The sequence below is a fragment of the Notolepis coatsorum genome (genome assembly GCF_963971535.1).
Source record: "Notolepis coatsorum genome assembly, chromosome: 14".
NCBI classification, from domain to species: domain Eukaryota; kingdom Metazoa; phylum Chordata; class Actinopteri; order Aulopiformes; family Paralepididae; genus Notolepis; species Notolepis coatsorum.
The window spans coordinates 61,511,587-61,527,580 of NC_140178.1; positions in this window are offsets into that span (position 1 = coordinate 61,511,587).

Consider the following 15,994-nt stretch of genomic DNA (forward strand, 5'->3'; position numbering starts at 1 on the left):
CGTCTGATGTTCTTACTCCGCGCTTGGGCTGGGGTCTTTCCTGGCTTGATTTGGAGTAGCTCGTAGATGGGTCTGGCAATTCGGGAAAAATCCTGAATGTATGAACGGAAATATCCCAGGAATCCTGTTATTTTCCTCACTTCGCCGACAGTTCTGGGTGTCTTACTTGACAGGGCTTTCATGGCTTCAATGTCTCGTGGGTCTATCTTGACCCCTTCTGCTGACACAAGGCGACCCACATATCTGACTTCTTGCTTGAAGAGGTCACACTTCTCAGGTCTCAATTTCACTCCGTGACGTTGAAGGGCTTGGAGAACCTTGCGGAGGGTCTCTACATGTTCTTCAAATGTCTTTGCGTAACAGAGTACGTCTAGCATCTCCTCCATGCTCCGTTGGAATGTTGCAGGGGCATTTGAGAGTCCAAATGGGATGCGAACCCACTCGTAAAGACCCCACGGAGTGATGAAGGCAGTGAAGGGTCGTGAACCCTCGGCGACGAAGCCCTGGTGGTAAGCTTTCCCTTGGTCTAGGATACTAAACCAGGTAAAGCCTCCAAGAGTGTCAGTCAGGTCTTGTATTCTAGGTAATGGATGACGATCGGGCACAGTCTTTTTGTTCAGGAGGCGGTAGTCGATGCATAGCCCAGGGTTTCCGTTAGAAAAAATTGTTGCCGGCCTCAGTGTCCGGTAGATTTCAATCTACCGGTCAAATGAGAGAAATTCCGGTCAGAGTTTATTGAGCTTAAAAACAATTGATAGGCAGGCTATATAAAGAATGACATCCTCAAGGCATGTAGATTTATAATATTTTAACTTAAAACTAGGCTACTTTTGCGTATACAATCATTATATTCCAAATAAAATAAGTCCCGAGACTCCGTGCTGCTGCTGACTTTAAATCAAATAGGTGTCTGTGGGCAGTCGGCCCGACATTAATAAACAGCAGTCTGTTATAATCAAATTTTTATGAGCTAACGAATTCCGTTATATTGGACATTTGTATTAATTATATCAAGCGAAGAACTGAGAAATTTGGCAGAGACAGACGGCAACATTATCGTGGGTTCAAGTTTCAAGTTTCAAGTTTCTTTAATAGTTGTCATACAGAAGTACAGAATACTTTTATACAAAATGCTTCTTACTGTTACGCTCCAGAGACTGTGCAAGACAAGATAAGTATGAAATAAAATAACATAGTAAAATTAGAAGTAAAAAAATTAGGTCACAGTGTTCAGTTTAGACATATGTACAATGTTCGATGCAGAATGGACGTAACTGAGTTACCATACAATATACAATACTGTGCAGTGTACTAATATACAATACTATATAGTGCAAGGCAGAAATGGGACGAGGTGCAATTTAGGTACAATTCACAGTAGGTGTACGAGTTGTAGTGCAAATCCTTTATCAATAAATATAAAGTGTAAAGCGTGTTTGTGTGATCTAAAGTGTGGAGAGTGGGTGCTGCAGTGTGTTGTTTGTTTGAGTGAGTGTGTGCGTGTGGGTGTGTGTGCTGTGTGCATTTGATGGTTGTTACATAGTGTTTATTGTTCGTTTAGCAGCCTGATGGCCTGGGGATAGAAGCTTCTTCTGAGTCTTTCTGTGCTCGCCTTAAGACTCCGGTATCGCTTGCCTGACCGCAGCAGTTCAAAGAGGCAGTTGTTCGGGTGGCTCGAGTCCTTAATAATTCTCTTAGCCTTCCCCTTGCACCGCTTGTTGTAAATGTTCTGGAGGGTGGGAAGCCCCCCTCTAATTGTGCGTTCGGCTGAACGTGTCACTCTTTGTAGTCTGCTACGGTCTTGCGTGATGAATCTCCACCTCCCAACGACTTATTTGCGAGAGCATGCAGCTGCAGAGCCGCAGAGAGCAGTGTTTTCAGGCCCTATCTGGGGACCGCTCAGCAGCGCCCCCCACCCAACAGCTGAATTGCCAATGGCTGAATTGGAGTACTGCACTGTGCCGGCACAGCTGGTGGGTTCTGTGGCTCTGCAGCTGCATGCACTCGCAAACCCAGCACTAAGCTCCTGCTGACAACATCGCTGTCATTATTATACCTGCTTGGTGAAGCAACGATGAAACAAATGTAATGATCAAAATTCAAATAATCAAATTGTGCTTAGAGGGAATTATTTTCACCGGACATTATGACCGGAGAGATTAAATATGTCGGACTTCAACAGATTTTGCCGGTCAAATACCGGTAATTACCGGCTAACGGAAACCCTGGCATAGCCGTAGGCTGCCGTCTTTCTTTCTGACGCAGACTACTGGGGCAGAATATGGAGACTTTGACTTGACTATCCAACCTTTCATTAACAGTTCCTGTATGTACTCTTTTACTTCTTTAAACAGTGGCTTTGGTACTGATGAGTACGTCTTCTGGACCGGGACAGTATCATGGAGAGCGATTGTCATCTGCAGGCTCGGGATGCACCCAATGTCACTACTGTCTTGTGCAAAGGACCCAGCCTCTTCACAAAGCATCCTGTTGACTATTGTCTGTTGTTCGTCGTCGAGGTGACTGAGATCGACAGGGGGTTTGAACGGGATGGAGCTGGGAACAGCTGACGTTGTAGCAGCACGGTTGGGGGGTACCGTGGGCTGGGAGATTTCAGGTGAGTAGGTTGGGATTGGGGTTTGCCGTGGGGAGTCTGTCGTGATGACTTTCCCAACACAATGGATGCTGCCCAGAGCTGTCTTCCTGGGGAGAGTGACGGTATGCTTTGTGTTGTTTCCCACAGGCACGGTGACATACGGCTTCCTGGGGTTTTGCGCTTGCAGCAGGCCTTCTCCAACATCCAGTTCTGCCAGCGATAAACTGTTGTCATCTGGTTCGAACAGGAAGGTGGGGTCAGACAGTTCCACGTGGGGTGGGATTTGGCACTTAACCCAGGCCACTTGACCGGCGGGGATGACAGTGGCTTGTTTACCTGTTCGTAGGCGACCAACCTGCACAGGGGGTCTGTCAGTCTGGATATAATTCACCAGGAGTTCTGCCTTCTCGGCTGGTATCACCATGGCGTTACAGAGCAGGCTGGTGAGAGTTGGGATCAGTCTTCCAGGTTGTTCCTGTATCATCACTTCCAGCACATTAAAACCCAGTAGGGGTCTCTCAAGAACAAGGCTGCTTACAAGGAAAGGCACAGTGATTGACAGGTTAGGATCTTCATTCCCCTTTAAGTTCACTGTAAGGGCCACCCAGCCATCAAATGGGAGGACCTCACCATTTACCGCATAGACTTTCAACTCCTCTTCTTCTTCGATGATTTCGCTAAGGGGTCTGACTGGCATGTCAGGTAAGTATCTATTCTTTCAAGTTCTGTCAATCATGCTTACTTGGGCCCCTGTATCAAGCAGGGCTTGGACTGCTAAACCGTTTAGGTTACAATGGGTGAGAGCTCTTCTCCCTACGTGCTTGGCGAGGCATTCACTCTTGGTGTTCGGTAAATCAGGGGGGTCTGTGTGCTTCTGTATCTGGTTTACCATCTTGGTTCCTGTTCTAGGTGCAGTCTTCTCCTCTCTTACTCTTTCCTTCTCGGGCTCACTAGTACGACGGTTGTCAGTTTGGGACAGTAAAGGGGAACCGGTCAATGGTTGTCCTCTTGCAGGGACCGGCCCCAGTTTCCCTGACGTGGTGGTCTTTTTTGGCAGCCTAACGCTCTATGGCCTTCTTCACCACAATGGAAACAGTGGGGGCAGTTAGGTAAATTCTGTTCTACACATCTGCTACAGCCATATGGCCTGTCCCTCTGCCTATTTATCCTCCCTGTTCTGACCTGGGGCTGTTGTTGCAGGATCTCAACTAGATTGGTAAGTTTCTCTACTTTCTCTGCTAACTGCTGGATCGGGTCTACTTTAAGTTTCTTTCCTGTATTTTCTTCCCTAATGGGGGGGGGGACACTGTGCTCCCTTCACCTGAGCACCTGCACTATGTACATGGGGGGGTCTATTGCGATTGGTAGGCCCTAACCGTCGCTGTCTTTCACTCTCATCGCTCATTACCTTTTTCATCTGTCTGAGAATGGCCTCATCAGGTACTCTGTCTTCAAGTAAGGGTTTGAGTTCCCTACGAATGTCATCATGTTTGTGTCCTAAACCTTGGTACACAGTGTGGAGAAAGACATCCTGAACGGTGCGTTCGTTGTACTTAACGTCAGTATCAGCATATTTTGATGCTAGTAAAATCTTCTGCTTGAGTCCTATGACTCTATATAAAAACTGTTGCAGTGTTTCACTATCCTTTTGCTTTGTACACATAAGTTCTTGAAACAACTCTATGTTACTTTGTTCACCGAGGTGAGAATGGAGAAAACCCTTCAGCTCATCTATAGTCAAATTGTCTTTTACCATTAACATATCCTTAAAGCTGCCAGCTTTGATCACTCTCAAGACGGCTCTAACAACCTCTGCATAGCTGAATTGTTCCTTCAGACCTTCGTCAATCTGTTTGCAGACACTGTTGTAACTAATGTCTGATCCCTGGTCTCCTATCTGACCTCCCTGGAGCTTAAACTCCCTGCGGTGAAGGTACGACAGTTCTCTTAAAGATACTAGTTTATCTGGCGACACACCAGGGGGTTCCTGTTTACTTTTGGTGTCTGGTACACTCTCATTCAATGGCACAGCCTGAGTTGTGGGTGGTGGCACACTTGGCAGGCGCTGTAAAACCTGGTTGCTTACTTTTGAAGTGGGCACACTCTCAATTGTTTCACTTACATCATAAAAGACACTAATTGGGTCGACTGGTACTGCATCACTTTGACTGGTGGACCGTAGGCCCTCGGTTATACCCTCTTCTGGACCCACCACCTTATTCTGCATAAGCCCATCAGTCACATCTTTTATCTGTAATAAATAAGACAACCCCGTATCCTCTAACTCCAGTAAAACCTTACTGTACAGGTAGTCGTTGATAAAGTTGAAGCACCCCTCCGCGTCATCTACGGTAAGGTGGGTTTGGTCAGACGCCTTCAGTCCTGCTACCAGTTCCAATGCCTCGGCAATGCGAAACAGTTCATCCGCAGGTAGAGTGAGCAGGCTCTTCTTGATGTCCCACACCAAGCTTTTCCTCTCGCTGTCTGTCTCCCATGGCTGCTTCCCGATTCCTCGCACTTGGTTCTCAGTTCAGGATCACTGTGGCGACTTTCCGTGGTGGGTGGATCTCCTCTACACGACACCGTTCTTCCTTCTCGTCAGGTGGAGTAGTAGACGCAGCTCTCGTTGTCGTCTGGCATCAGATGAGGCACTTCACTGCTGTCGATATTGCGCAGATCAATCCCTCATTCGGCGGACCTTTACACCGGGCGTTGCTTCCTGTTCATTAGGGACAACGATGCTGAAACTGAACTAAATTGTCATTTGATTTTTCCCCCATGGAAAAAAAAACTCTAAGTGATCTAAGGTTCTGGGTGCATCAGAGAGAGAGACACCGGAGAGGCACTGTAGAAACTGTAGTTCTGAGAGGAGCGTCTCTAGCTTCACCTTTCCCTGTGTGGTACAACACATCAGGCCTTTGTGTGTGTTTGACAGGCTCCAGTCAAATCTTTTCCTGTGGATAAACAGGGCCGCCTCATCAGATGACCCTCCTCCTTCAGCCTTATCATGTATGCTCCTAAAGGTCACCAGGTGTATATCACAGGGCATCGATGATGTCAGGGGCTGAAAAAAGAGCAGGGGGACTGAGATGCTCTCTGGACTGACATCCTTATTAGACAGTCTGTTACCCGTGCCACCCTGTCCGAGGCCTCCTTTCTCTTCCTGGTTCAGACGCCGCTCCAATATCACCTCCAGCTCCCCCGTGCGGAGACCGGCAGCCCCCAGTGACTTCCCATCTAGCAGACTGATTCGAGAGCTCAAGTCCCTGATGTAACCCATTCCGAACATAGGGTAGAAACTAGCCAGCAAAGGCAGCTTGGCCATCATCCTCCGAGGCTGGATCTGGAAACCGTTGAGGTCGGTGTAGAACGTGTCGAGCCCCACAGTCATACCTTCCAACCATTGAACAAGGTAAAGGTGCTGGTAACATAAAATGATGTCAGAGAAAACATCCCCCCTGGTGACTCTGATGAGAGGTTTGCTGAAGGAGTATGGCGTGGCCTTCCCATCGGGCATGAACCGATACGCTCCGCTCCTGTCTCTGCTGGACATGGTTTCATCCCACAGAAACTGGACCTCAACGTTGTGTCCCGACCCGCCCTCCAGAACACGAAAATCCACCATAAGCCCAGTCTTCACAAAGTTCCACCAATGTATATGAGTATACTTCAAGATCAAAAATGTTTCAGCCTCCTGGCCCCGGTAGCGGGACACCTTGTAATGTTCAGACCTAAGTGACAACACACCAGTCCCATCAATTTGTAAAAAATCATATTCGGCTTCCTGGGCGATGCCCGACAGCGCCTCACTGACACGATAAATAGACATACCTAAACCTGGGACCCGAGGTAGGAAAATCAGTGAGGTCAGGGAGCAAAAAAAACTCTCTTCATGTCCCTTGCCCCATACAACAAACAAAAAAAATTCCACTCTAAAAACACTTCTCATTTAGAAATAAAGAGTAAAAAAAAAAAAAAAAAAAACAACAAAACTATACTGAGTCCACTCCGTCCTCTACTTTTCTGAGGTCCCGTTGTACCTTCTGTAAAAAAAAATTCATCCTGTATATATCTGTTTCAGCAAAACGTCCATCTCCTTGTAACCTCATATTTTTCCTAGCTGACATAATAAAAAACTCCTTATCTGGAAAGAAATGTGCTATCTCTACCCCCTTCCTGTTTTTTGTCGCCCTTAAAAACATTTTCATCGCCTCCAATGAATAGCAAGTATGATCTGTAACCGCAGATGCATCACTCCCATATTCCTCATCATCATCACCGCTTCCCTCTGACCCTGTACCCTCTTGTGTACTCTGTGTACTGCAGAGTACTTCCTTCACATCTGCCTTCTTAGCTTGAGAGCTTGACAACTCAACTACTTCTAACTTCCTTTTCTGCCTAACAACCTTCATCTTGTCGTCCTCCTCTTCCATGTCAATATCCTCTACTTCCTCCACCCTAACCCCCCCACCTGTATCCTTTGACTCTGTTCCATCAACAGTTCCACCTTCCTCCTGTCTATTTATCTTATCCTCACTGACACCAGCCCCTCCACCCTGTCCCTGCAGATCAACTACATCCACCCCATGTTCACTTCCATCCTCTGTAATCTTTCCTACCACGACCCCCCCCCCTCCCCCTCATTTTCATCCCCCCCATCTGTCCCTTGTACGTCAACAGATCCACTTTTCTCCTGGCTACTTATCGTGTCCTTGCTGACACAAGCCCCTCCACCCTGTCTTTGCAGATCAACTCCATCCTCACCCTCCACCCCATCTTCACCGCCATCCTTTTTATTCTTTTCTACCACCCCCCCCCTCGTACCGCAGTAAAACGCCTTCCTCGTTTTTATCACTTCTATCTGGTACAATAGTCTTCTCAGACGCCTCCCGACCACCCCTCTTCCCCTGTCCCCCCCCCCCCCTCAACACCTTGATTCACACCCCACACTGTTCTTTCTTTCTTTGTTGCGCTCTTCCCAGTATTTCCCCCCATGCTAGCCCCCTCCCCGGGGCAGGCTTTTCTTTGATGCCCCTCTTTTCCGCATCCAAAACACTTCATGTTCATTGTTGTTGCATAAATAACATACTCAAACCCGTCTATTATTACTTTAAAATTCAAATCCAATTCTTCCTCACGTTTGTTCATGATAATGAACGTCTGCCTTCTGTGAGAAACTACATGCTGTAATTCAGGTGCTTTACACCCTGAAGACATCTTCTTTAATGGAGCTACAATCTTCCCATATCTGGCAAGTTCCCTCAAAATAAGCTCATCGCCTATCAACGGGGGAACATTTGCCACCGTCACCTTTTTCGCAGGTGTTGTGAGCGGCATCACCGATACGAACGTGTCATGTATAACCAGCCCGTCTATTATCAGTTTATTTACTTTAATCAAATCGTCCACAAAGATTACGACACCGCCGTTCATCCTTGCCGCAGATTTAGCGCTCGGAGCGCCCACCACCCTCGCAACAGCCAGACTACAGTCTTCCACTGAGCAGGGAAATGACGGCGAGACTTTAAAACCATGCTTCCTGGTCAGCTTTGCGAAATCCATGTCACTGTGACAGCAGACAGCTGCCCAAGCGAACACTGACAACGCTACCAGCCCACCACAAACACACAACCGGTCAAATAAACCACAGTCTAATTCACAATTTGACAAACAACATATAAATAGAAAAGTTAGAAAACTCACGCGTACCGCAAACTCTCAGCACCACACTCAAACCACCACGCTCCACCATACACACGCATGCGCACAGAGAGAGAGAGAGAGAGAGAGAGAGAGAGAATGAGGGACGCTCCGGTGTTTAGCTACCTTCTAGGTAGTGTAAGCTAAAGTAATTTCCCTCTAACCGTCTTCAATACTTGTACACAATATACACATTCACTAAACAGCAATTCAACCCAAACAGTATGTACTTCAAAACATAAACCTTTATAATCCCCTTGGAGATATTTAACTCTGACACGTTAGTGATTAAATGGCAATTGCAGTGGCGTTGCGCAATATGTCGGGGCCCCCCCGCAGGTCAGACCATGAGGCCCCGCCCACTCCCCTAAATCAATAATAAAGTGAGAAAATATTGCCGCGTGGGACCAAATTCGAGACACATATTCGGTTGCAAAAAGGTGTCCCACGGTCTCCTCTATGGCCGTGAATATTTTCACGCAGATCGGAATCACGGCGCGCCCGTGGGACACTTTTCCATTTCGGCGAGTTTATTCCACGCTTTCGGCTTTCCTTTTCTAAGCATTTTCGGGGCTACATGTAAATGGGTAAAAGTTGCGGGACGCCCAGATGTACCCACGGTAGAAAGCTCGCGTGGAGCCCATAATAGGCTCACTTAATACAGCATTTTTAAAATCACGCGAAATTTTCAGGGTCGCGAGCCGACCTTTTCCTCTCGTTTTCGATGATGGAAGTGATTTAGGAAAGGCTTCGGCACGCCGAGAGGTACCCGTGGATTTAATCTCGCGAGGATCGGGGCAATATTCGGCCCGTGGGAGCACTCGGCGGCTGTAGGCTACTTTTTTAAATGTTTATTTTTTCAGGCATCTTTTGTAAACAGTATAGGGTCAGTAGGAACTTTATAATAATATAATATAATCAGGGCTTCAGCAGCGGGGGTGCTGAGATAAGTGATATAATAATAATAATAATAATAATAACAACAACACTCTCGTTCACTAGAGGAGACCACTGCCCAACTCCGCGCTCTCACGCTCAGCTCTGCGGAGCGACACAAACAATGTAACAGTTTTGATGCATACATGTAACATGTAGCATACTGGTTATGGCGAATAAAACGTTCTATTCTTCTAACCTGTCTCGCCGGCTGTAGCGTGGCTGGGCCTGGGGGCCTGGCTGGGCTGTGGACGCGGCGCGGCGTGGCTTTCGCGGCTTTCGCGGCTTTCGCTCTCATCTTGTTTTTCTAAGCACCGCCGCTTGCTTGGATATTTGCGGCATTTTTACCGGCGCCTTCCCGCTGTGTTTTGAACGCTGCCAATGAACATTAGTTATCAGCCCTATCGCAGGTGAGCAAATCATAGCAGGGAGGGGGGGGCCCCGCCCTCTGCGTGAGATGCATCCAGCTGCAGCCCCGCAGACCATACTGGGCTCCACTGTCAGCGCCCTGTTCGCCGCCGTTACAAAATCTAAGAGGATAGTCTACAGTGGGGGCGGGACCCCCTAAGCTCCGGGGCCCCCCCGCACCGCGGGGGTGGCGGGGGCCTCCGCTACGCCACTGGCCAATTGTATTTCAACACTATTTAAATGTACCACGAGACACGGCGCCATCAATAGACGGTCAACTTCTAAACCATGTTACTTGTTGTCTTAAACTTCTTAAACTTGACTCAAACATCGACAATAGTCACTTCATTGGACCCTCGACATTGCATGTATCCTTGTTAACCTTTATGTGTGTTTTGTAGTATATTACCCACCTATAAAACAGGTTGTAGTTAGTCATTTGACAAAGGAAGGGCAGACATGGTGTTATTGGTTCTGAGTCCTCTCCGGTTGTGAGACTCAGCTCGCCTCGTGTGTCCCTACACAGCAAGGTACGGTTCCCTGGAAGGCGAAGCCACTAAACACAAGTCCTATACTGCCACCGCGTACCTCGAGCGCTATTTCAGCGCCGGCGACAACCGTGCTCGTCACGGATCTGGGGTAGCAAGTTCGATTCCCGGACAAAGCCGTAACTTTCTCAGAGTGTCTTCCCCCCATCTCTACCCCCCATTCAACCTGTTTCTGTCGGTCATTCTTGACCAGAGAAAAAAGCGATAAACGCAAGAAGAGCCAGCGGAATGGCCAAAGTTTTAAAAAAAGAAAATGAAGGCTTGCCCTCAATTCATTTTCAAGTTGAAATAAAGATTGAATGAATGAATTAATGCACAGTAAGAGACACTGAGATCCAGGAGATGGTAGGACTGTGAATAAACCTAATTTGTGAAAAGAGCCTTGAAGCAATTATGTAAAACAGTGAGAATCCAGGAGATGGTAGGACTGTGAATAAACCTAATTTGTGAAAAGAGCCTTGAAGCAATTATGTGTTAACAGACCTGTGCAAACCCCATAAGAAGACCAGGCCTGCTTCCCATCTAACCCCAACATTCAGAACCTATCCACATGGCATTAGTGGCAGGCCGTTAAATCTGCTCTTGACCAGGAAAACCTGCCCCCCCCCCCCCCCCCCACACACACACACACACTGTACACTGTTGGAATACTGACAAAGCCATACTTGGTAATTTACTGTACAACTGGGTTAGGACATTTGTAGGGGCCAGTTTCGAATTGCAGTCTCCCGTAGGTGTTCTTTGAGAGTGTTTTTGAAAGTGGGTAGTGAATCACATTCCTTTACAGCTTTGGGTAGGGCGTTCCACATTGATGTGGCATAATTGCTAAACGTGTTTAGTCCCTTGTTTGAGCGGAATCTGGGTTTAACATGATTTGTGGAGCTCCCTCTGGTGTTGTGATCGTGGTATTCACTGACCATTGGGAAGTATTTTGACATGTACATGGGTACCTTGGTCGTGTAGTGTATCTTGTAGACCAGGCCCATTGCAAGTTGCTGTACTCTGTCGTCTACTCTAAGCCATCCTAGGTTGTCAAAGTGGGCAGGGGTGAGGTAGGTTCTAGGAGTCAGGTCAAGCAGTAGTCTGATTAGTTTGTTTTGAGATGTTTGTAATTTGGTTTTTAGTGCCTTTGAGGTGCTTTGGTATCATGAGGTGCAAGAAGCATATTCGTAGTACCCTTGAATGAGTGCTCCTGCCAGAGTCTTCAGGGTATTCTTGTTTACCAGAGAGGAGATCCGGTACAAGAATCAAGTTCGTTGGTTGACTTTTTTTTATTACATTGGATGCCATTTTGTCACAGGAAAGATTAGCCTCTAGGATGGAACCCAGGTAGGTAATTTCATCTTTCCTTGTGACAATATTGTCACCCACTGTAACTGAGAAGCCGTCGGTCTTGCTGAGTTTGTTATTTGAACCGAAGAGAATGGACTCTGTTTTGCCCATGTGTAATGATAGTTTGTTATCGGAGAGCCATATGCAGATTTTGACTAGTTCCGAGCTGAGGGTTTTTTCAACCTGTAACTTGTTCTTGTCAGAGACCAGCAGGGCTGAGTCGTCCGCAAACAGGAACAAGTTGCAGTCACAAGCTGACGACATGTCATTTACATAAATTAGGAACAGTAGCGGTCCTAGTATGCTTCCTTGTGGAACACCACAGCTCACTGGGAGGGGGGGGGGATAGGGTACCGTTTACCTCCACCATCTGTTCTCTCCCCTCCAGGTAGTTCCAGCTCACTGATAGACTATCAAAACCAATTGCTTTTAGCTTGTCAATCAGAATGGAGTGTCAGGAGCAGGGAAGCAGTTGTTGACACTGTTATGGGAAATGTTAAAGGACAAAAAGATGAGCCGTTTGTATAAATCATTAAAAGTCGTTATTAAAAATAGAAAACATCGTTTATTTCATCTGTGGCCACAAATGAAAGTTCAGTTTACAATCAGAGACAACATGTGTTCACACACTGAATCTGACCAGCAAAGTGACCAAGAGGTCTGGGCAGAACGAACATTAATACACACTTGCAAGATGTAACATTATACATCAGATATGATGATGAAAGTATAAACAAACTGGGTTCTCACTCAGTAGAGAGGAAGTAATAACACCAGCTTGCTTTGGCTGGCTAGGAAAAGAAAATACAACCTTGAAGTCCCAACAAGAGACACACACACTGTAGTAGTTATCTGAGCGTATTAACCCAGTCAAGTTGTACAATGGTAGAATATGTCATTTTTTATAGGGTGCCATTTGGACTTCATAACTTGGGATAAAAAAAAGTTTATTTACCTATATTTTAATGTTCTATTATATAAAGCACATATCTAATTAGCTGAAAAACACATTGGTCGAGCTATATATAGATATATTAACAACATGTGTCACAAGGGATATGTCCACCCTGTTAAGGCCATAGACATAACTGTTTAATTGTGATTTCAGTGCATGATTGCTATTGAAATTATTAGTGTATAGGAATTGTATGTCCCTCAATTTAGTCAGATATTTATTTTACAATACAATTATTTTAAACAGCATATATTGAGAAAAACAACTGCACATTATGAGAACGGGACATATTCTTCCACTTTATTTCTTAAGAAATGTGAATTATGATAATAATTACTCAAAGTTTCTAGCATGTATAATCAATCCCTTCCATATCTTTATGTAACTACAAATATACACTTGATATTTGGTAATCTCATTAAACTATGATAGAAAAATACCAACATAACAGGGTGGACAGAGGTCTAACAGGGTGGACACAGTAGAATAACAGGGTGGACAAAACACCAACAAATGACAAAACCTTAATGTTATTTAATGAATTTTATTAATTATAACATGAATAAACTTGGTTTATGATGGACTAAGGAAGAACTGGAACACAAAAAGGAAAATTACTTAAATAACTTGTCCACGCACTTGTTTATGTTTGTGTGTATGACTCAGTTTGTACTGAATGTGTATGTATGTGTATTTATGTGTATGAGAGTTGCGTGCATACAAATCATGTGTGCATGAAATCAAACTAACTCCCTGGGAATGTGAAATTAGACTAACTCCTTGAGAATCTTAAACTTGGACCAAGGAAGAACTGGAAGAACACAAAAAGGAAATAAAACTGTATGGGCATATGTTTGTGTTTATGTGTATGACAGAGAATTTATACTGTATGTGTGTGTGTGTATGTATGCGTGTGTGTGTGTGTGTGTTTGTGTGAATGAGTGTGTTTGTGCTTGTGTGTGTGCATGTACAGTATGTGATAGACTCCTCTGTAACTCTGACGTGGGGGTAACCGGTGTAAAAGTAGCAGCTCAAAGTCCAGCCCCAGCTCCAGACCCTGCCCTTAGCGCATGTCTAGTTGTAGTTCCCCAAGTGATCTTCTAGATATTTCCACGTGGACTTATCCAGTTGAACAGAGCGTTTGTTGAGTGCCTGTGGCTCGGGTATAAGACACAGAAGTTGGTCATCTGCATACCAGCTGATATCTTCACGTGGTGTTGGCCAGAAGTATTTGTTTACCCCATTGCGATGCATGCACTCCACGTGAATGCTATTCTCCTCCACGGCCATTATGATGCCGGGGTACACGTCATCGTCATACTTGACAACACACCACTTTCCAATGTAAGTGCTGTCGACTGCCTCTGGTCGCCATGGGGTCTCTCTGTTCTGCGTTGGGGGCGTCAATGGAACTCCATTTAGAGTAGAAACTTTTAGTTCAAAGCAGGCACAATCCAGTCGACCATCCTGCCTCTGACAGAAACAGCTGATGTCCCTGTACTTGATTTGCCCAGGTAAGAGGCTGATTACCTGGTGCATCCTCATTGTGCCCTTAACAGGAGTCAGAGCAGGGATCTGAGGCGAGAAGAGATGATATACAGTACAAGTATGAGATATAATATTCAAAATAGAGATATTATTATTATTATTATTATTATTATTATTATTATTATTATTATTATTATTATTATTATTATTATAATATTCATTAGAGCAAGAGACAGACAGACAGAGGTACTTTATTACGTGTGAATGTTTTTGCAGGGGTTGGGGGCATCTTTACCTCTGTCTTTGCTTCAATTTCATCTTCACTGACAAAGAAGAGCTCCACTGTGGATTCCAGTCCCCTCAGTTTTTGAAATAGAGTGAGAGCATCTGGAACATCTTCCCCCAAGCGCACAATCCGGTCAGCTGACCGCTTCAGTGTCCCTCCGATTCCATCTGGAGCTCCTTTGCCATGGCTGGCCTCAAAGAAATTCCACAACAGGTCTTTGAAACCATGCCTGAATGGCTCAGTTGAAAGGAGGTAGAAGTTGCCCTTCTGTTTGTACTGGGTTGCTGGGCCATCACTGAAGAAGTGAAGCCTCTCCACCTTTGGGTAATTGGCCTTCACCATCTCCAGGACAGGCTCCAGGTGGGCCCAGATCGCTGGTGGGTCATGTCTTCGCGAGGGCGAGATAGAACAGAATGATATTGGTGTCTGTTCAGTGGTGTGCAGCGTTGCCTGTTGGTGGGATCCCCCAAAATGCACCGACTGGATCTCATGTGATACTTGCATGAGTAATTTTCACTGAAATCGATGTGGATTAGGCACTCATTTTCTTGGAGGCTTTCCCGTAGCTTTCTGTAAGCACCATATTGCCACCTGATGTTAAACAGGTGCTTACGGAATTTGAAGAGACGGTCTTGAAAATTACTGACCAGTTCTGCTGTGCACCTCCTTCTTAAGGGTAATGGTCTTCCTCTCTTCCTCACCTGTCCTTTCAAGAGACCATTGTACAACTTGTACAATTTCCTCTGTGGCTGCTTTCAAGGTTGGGTGAGCGTTGAGACGGCACTCTTTGCAGTCACCATAGGCGCAGGCTTTGATTCCCGTGGCACAGACAGTGCGGTCAGCCATCTCCTCAATGTTCTTGGAGTCCACAATCCCATGGCTGTAGAGGGTGTTAGCCATGAACTGGAGATTTTCGTGCGTTTTGCACTGGCACGTGGCCCGATCTGTATCAGTAGGGGCCACGACCCAAAATGGCCGACATGCACAAAACAGACAGTATGAGACGTTGTCTGATTTTTCAGATGCAAATCTCCTATGAAGGTTCTTTAATGTGTCAGTAAGCAGTCGCTTCTGCATCTTCTCCTTCCTCACAGTTATGGTCTGCTTGCGCCCAGTTGTCATACGACTGACATCGTCACGAATAAAGAAGGTACGTATATTGGCTTTACTCTCTGCTCTCCTTGAACTCTTCCTTCTCTGAAAGGTGGTGATGTCTGCATCCCTGTTCAACTTATCCCTCTTCTTGGAGAATCCAAGAGCACTACAAGCGAATGACAGGAGTCTGTATTTTTTTAATAGCCTACCACATGTCACTTTGGCTATCGTTTGCTTCACTCTTTCTCTTCTTGAGGCTTTGTAAGACTGAGCAATGTCCGCAACTAAGGCAGAGTGAAATGTAAGGGTCTTGCGGACATAAGGAGTGACGTTCTGATTTTGAAGCATCCGATTCACCAATGCACGTGGGGATGAGGAGCTGGCCTTACACCTTGAGTATCTTTTTTTATACTTTTCCTTCATTCTCATCTCTCTATCCAGTTGGGCCTTTAAGAGAGCTATCTCCTGTTGGAGCCTTCTCCTTCCATTTTTTGCCCTCTTTTCACCTTGAAGGCTTTGCCTAAAACAGAATAAACAAATGATAATACATCCTGACTTATATTAACTCTGTGTAGCAACCTGGAAAATATACCTATTATCCAGATGTGCTGACTTGCCTTTCTATCTCCCCTGATGCACCAAGACATTCT